Genomic DNA, 5,498 nt, shown 5'->3' with positions numbered 1-5,498 from the left:
ACTTTACCAGATTTGAGCCCAGTGCCCTGGGTGCTTTGTAGGTGGGGCCGGCCACGCGTTATTTAACTAGAATCTCGAATAGATGGGACTTACGAAATATCTGCTCTCAACTCCTCTGGTCTCCACCCGGAGCCGATTATCATATTTGAGGGTTCGCTACCGTAGGACACTTAAGTGCACGCCCCACAGCCCAGGTTCCGGGAGCTGGAACGGGGCCAGCGCGGAGGTGGTATCAGACCGGAAACCTAACGGGGCTGGGGGTCCGCTTCGGGCGGTGGGGAACCCGTCCCGGGAGAGGAGGCAGTTCTCTGGTTCCACTCCGGCCGGGCGGCGGAGGAGACCGGGCGTGGCGTGAGCCGGCACCCGGGAGGAGAGAAGGCTCGGTTCGGAGCGGAGAGGCACGTCTGGGCGGCGCAGACCTGGAGAAGCCGGGCGTCGCGGCTCCGGGAGGCGGCGGGAGAAGTGCCCAGGCCACTGCCTGCACCCTTACAGGTCCCCGCGAGGACCGCCCCGGATTCCCGGAGCGATGAGAGTGCAGGTCAAGGTAAACGCCGCCGCCCCAAACACCTTCCCGGAGTCCCCTCCCTGGGCTCCGCTCCATCCTCTACCTCCCACCGCCGGGGCTCGCTGCGAGCGCAGCGCGCTGGCTCCTCCCGACTCCTGTCCGAAGTGCGATGGGAAGTTTTTTTTGTAGGGGGAAAGGGAGGGCGCCCCTGGCTGCTGGGGAGCCTTGAAGGAGCTTGGGGAATTGTGGACAGGCGTGGAGACCCTGGTTGTGCCTTGGTCTCTTGTGAGGCGGCCAGACCTCGAACTGGCTATCACCTACCTGTTTTGTGTGGACTGGCACACATGTGTGAAGTAGTACGGTTTATTGTGCGCATTTTATTCTTGCATTTCGGCATAGTCTGGTTTTTGGTACAAACTGTTAAAGCCAGATCAGCCGAATTCGCATCCTCGCTTCACCAGTAGCTACGATATTGAGCAAATTACTGGAACCTCTGTACTTTGGCTTCCTCATCTGGAAAATGGGATGAGGATTGTAGTTTGAACATTAAATGAGATGCTATATATACAGTAACATTTCGAATAACGCCTAACATTTGTTGGATTACAGAAGTTTGTTATTATTTCACCCAGAGAATAATCCTGTAAGATCTAAGTATCACCACCCACCCACTTCCACCACACTGGTTTATAGGTGAGGAAAATGAAGTTGAGGGAGAACAGTTAAGATTGGAGTCCAGAGTAGTGGTTTAAAACATTAAGAAATGGATACCATGCACCGGATTTTGAGCATTTGTTTCTAGGGAGAAGGTGGTTTATTTTTAACTACCAAAGTGGGGACTGAGTTCTTGAATTTCTTTTTTCCCTGTATAAAAATTTTGGTGTTTCGTTTTTCATTTGCTTTGGATTCTTCCATGACTGATAAAGTGTTGGATATTCTGGCTTGACTGACACCTGGTGACCCCCTACCCCCATTAGGTATGGTTTTCTGATGTGGGCCTCAGTTATGATTTTTCTCTTTTTTACTTCTTAGTTTGATTGAAGTTGTATATACACGTAGTTCAGAAACAAATAATTCCATAAGGTTCATTACCAAAAACAGCAGAACTTGTGTCATTTTCTTCTTTTCAGAAAGAGCAGTCATGTTCATCTCTTTTAGCTGCTGCTGCTGCTAAGTCGCATCAGTCGTGTCCGACTCTTAGCGACCCCATGGACTGTAGCCTACCAGGCCCCTCCATCCATGGAATTTCCCAGGCAAGAGTACTGGAGTGGGCTGCCATTGCCTTTTCTGTTCTTTAGCTGCTGCTGCTAAGTCACTTCAGTCGTGTCCAACTCTGTGTGACCCCATAGACGGCAGCCCACCAGGCTGCCCCGTCCCTGGGATTCTCCAGGCAAGAATACTGGAGTGGGTTGCCATTTCCTTCTCCAATGCATGAAAGTGAAAATTGAAACTGAAGTCGCTCAGTCGTGTCCGACTCTTAGCGACCCCATGGACTGCAGCCTACCACGCAGTTTGTACTTATTCATGTCTAAATAATGCTTGTATTACTCTTCTTGATTTTTCAGGTTTAGTATTTATGCACTGTTTTTCCAGAATGGAATATGAGTATTTAGCTTTCTTCTAAGTTCCTGCACCTATCACTAACATCTTTTCTCTTCCTTCCATCTATTTTCAGAATATAGTTAACTCAAAGTTTCCCTTTGAGTCTCTCTAGTGCTGGATCCTGTTCTTGTATCCCATATCGTTGCCTTTCTTACTTCCCATTATTTTGGTGGAGCATATTCTCCAGTAGGTCTCTGAGAAAGGTTACATGTAAAGTAAACCGAATCAATGTATTCCTTTTTTTTAAATATTTTTTTTTTGATGTGGATCATTTTTAAGGTCTTTAATGAATTTGTTACAATATTGTGTCTGTTTTATTTTTTGGTAGCAAGGCCTGCAGGAACTTAGTTCCCTGACCAGGGATTGAACACACACTTCCCTGCACTTGGAAGGTGAATCTTAACCAGGCACCACCAGGGAAGTCCCTGAATCAGTGTATTCTTGTAACATATTATCCTTCCATATTTTTTTTCTTTACCAAAGTTTCACTAATAATACAAAAATATGTTCTTTTGGTAAATAATTCAAACCCTACAAGTAGAAATTCAAACAGAAAGTTTCCTTTCTGTCTTGGTCCTCATCTCTCTTAAACCCAGAAGTAACCAAACCATTGAATTTGAAGAATATTATTTAGGTACATTATTATTATATACAATATATTGTTTTGATTTGTGCATTTATTTTTACATAAAGGAAATTATACTGATTATTGATATACAACCTGATTCCTTTAAAAGTAGTTCTTGGACTATTTTTCCATGTTAATGCAAACTGATGCTTTCCTGGCTAATATATTCAGATGAATTGAGTCATTCAAAATCAAGCATATAAAATTTTCTGAACAATTACTTTTCTAGTTTCACTCAGCCAATAAATAATTACTGAGTGTTAACTATGTGCTAAATCCTGTTCCAGAACCTGGGAATATACAGTTAACAAAACCTTTATTTTTGAGGTAGACAGGGATGGTGAGATGGTTCTAGATGATGGAATTGAGTGCAGCTGCAGCTTTAATGAGCTTGTTTTTCCCCTCCTGGAGTACACACATCATTCAACCAAGTCTGTCTGTCTTTCTCTGTAGAAAACAACCATTACAAATTGGACTCTATAACTTCTGTGCCGCCAGCGTAACAGAACCATACCTCTGAGACACAGAAATGGATATTCTGAATAGATAAACAAATGCGATATACACACACAATGGAATATTATTCAGCCTTTAAAAGGAAGGAATTCCTATACCATGCTACATCATGGATGAACCTTGAGGACATTTTGCTAGATGCAATGCTCAGTCACGAAAAGACAAATATTGAATGATTCCATTTATGTGAGATGTCTAAAGTAGTCCAGTGCACAGAACAAAAAAGTAGAATGATGGTTGCTAGAGCCTGGAAGACTGGGAAATGAGAAGTTGTGTAATGGGAATAAAGTTTAATTTTTGCAGGGTGAAAACATCCTAGGGTTTGGTTGCATAAATTTAAATATAGTTAATAATACTAAACTGTGGACTATAAAATGGCTAAGATGGTAAATTCTACATTATGTGTATTTTACCACCGTTTTTTTAAAAAATAAGAAAAAAAATTCACACAGCCTCCATAGCGGGATTTGTCCTTTTCTTTGTAATTTTTATTTTATTTTTCACAGCGCTGGGTCTCCATTGCTTTTCTCTGGTTGCAGAGATCGGGGACTGCTCTCTGGCTGTGGGGCACGGGTTTTCATTGCAGCAGCTGCTTTTGTTGTGGAGCACAGGCTGTAGGGCATGTGGGCTTCAGCAGTTGTGGCTCCCGAGCTCTAGAGCACAGGCTCAGTAGTTGTGGTGCTTAGGCTCTGTTGCTCCGTGGCATGTGGCATTTTCCCAGACCAGGGATTGAGACTGCCTCCTGCATTGACAGGCCAGTTCTTTACCACTGAGGCACCAGGGTAGCCCTGTCCTATACTGTGAATTCATGATTGAACCTGTTTTCAGCTGGGTTCAGCTTTTGCATGGAATCATGGCTTTTTAGGGGTTGAGGTAACAATGGACTTCCCTAGAAACTCTTCTTGGCACCAGAACCTTTAGCATGTCCCTTTGTTGGTGGTAGCCCAGTGCTATTTTTCATTTTTTTTCCACGAGTTTTTGCATTTCCATATCTCTGGGGAAAAGGTTCCTAAGTTGTTTATGGCACAGATAAACTTTGAGACTATTTCAGAATTACACAATTGAGAGAAGTGAGAAGTGGTCATTTTGTTTGCCTTAGAAGTTTCATTCTTTTCCTGGTTTTGTAAGCACGTGCCTCTCTGCAAGAGCCTTCTGATCTGTTTTGACTGGAGAAGATGACTTACTGCTTGCATGGCACAGACAGGTGCCTTCCCTGGCCCTGGTTCTCCTGCAGTTTCCCAGCTGGCATTTATTTTCCAGCCCTGGCCTGATGTGGAATGATCCTCTGCTATTTGCTGGCTCTGGATCTTGAAGCCCACCCAGATCGGATAAGAGTCAGGTATCCAGGGGTTGCAGACATGCTGTGTGTTTTCGATTGGAGAGATCAGCCTGGTGAACTGGATTGTTCTTCTTCTTCTTCTTCTTTTTTTTTTTTTCTGTTTCTCTGAGCTCAGATCAAATGTTGTTAAAAAGGTCTGTAGTAAAACCTTGTCATCATTGCTCAGAACTGATCAGCCTTTCATACATGCACATCCCCAGCCCACTCTCACATATCCATCAGTGAATCCTCAGTTATTCACTGTCACCTTTATACACACACACACACACACACACACACACACACACACACACACACACTCCTTATTTTAAATTATTCTTTTACTTTTCAGTACTACTGAGATCATATGTCAGGTGGACTAAGAGGTCTTCTCTGATGCTCAGATTTGGCTATTTTCATCATTAGTCCTCTTCAGTAAGAGCAGATCTCAGAGAATGGGTTGTTCTTTATTCTCCCACTTCTCCCTAAACTATGTGTGGGCATCATATAGAATTTTCTTTCCAGGCAAACTCAAAGCTTGGTGGGGTAGATGACTATAAACAAGTGACATTCTCTCCTCACTTTACCTATTGTGGACTTGGAGCTTCTTGTAAATAGTCTTTTTTTTTAAAATATGTACTTTATTTTTAAAAATTAATTTTATTTATTTATTTATTTTTGGCTATTCTGGGTCTTTGTTGCTGTGCAGGCTTTTCTCTAGCTGCAGAGAGCTGGAACTATTCTCTTGTTGCAGAACACGGGCTTTAGGGTGTGTGGGCTTCAGTAGTTTGGCATATGGGCTGTGCAGTCCTTGTTCCTAGGCTCTAGAGCACAGGCTCAATAGTTGTGGCGCTCGGAATTAATTGCTTCATGACTTATGGGATCTTCCTAGACCAGTGATGGAACCTGTGTCTCCTGCATTAGCAGGC

General features: G+C 43.6%; 1 non-coding gene across 1 annotated transcript; it reads right to left on the bottom strand.

Moving 5' to 3' along the window:
• Window positions 1-4,915: 4,915 nt before the first annotated feature.
• On the bottom strand, window positions 4,916-4,997 carry LOC128052901 (small nucleolar RNA U2-19). Its single transcript, XR_008199861.1, has one exon. It is a non-coding gene; the product is annotated as a small nucleolar RNA U2-19 (small nucleolar RNA).
• Between the last annotated feature and the right edge of the window lie 501 nt (window positions 4,998-5,498).

The sequence above is a fragment of the Budorcas taxicolor genome, chromosome 8, assembly GCF_023091745.1.
Source record: "Budorcas taxicolor isolate Tak-1 chromosome 8, Takin1.1, whole genome shotgun sequence".
NCBI lineage: Eukaryota > Metazoa > Chordata > Mammalia > Artiodactyla > Bovidae > Budorcas > Budorcas taxicolor.
This window is presented reverse-complemented; position numbering and strand designations above follow the sequence as displayed.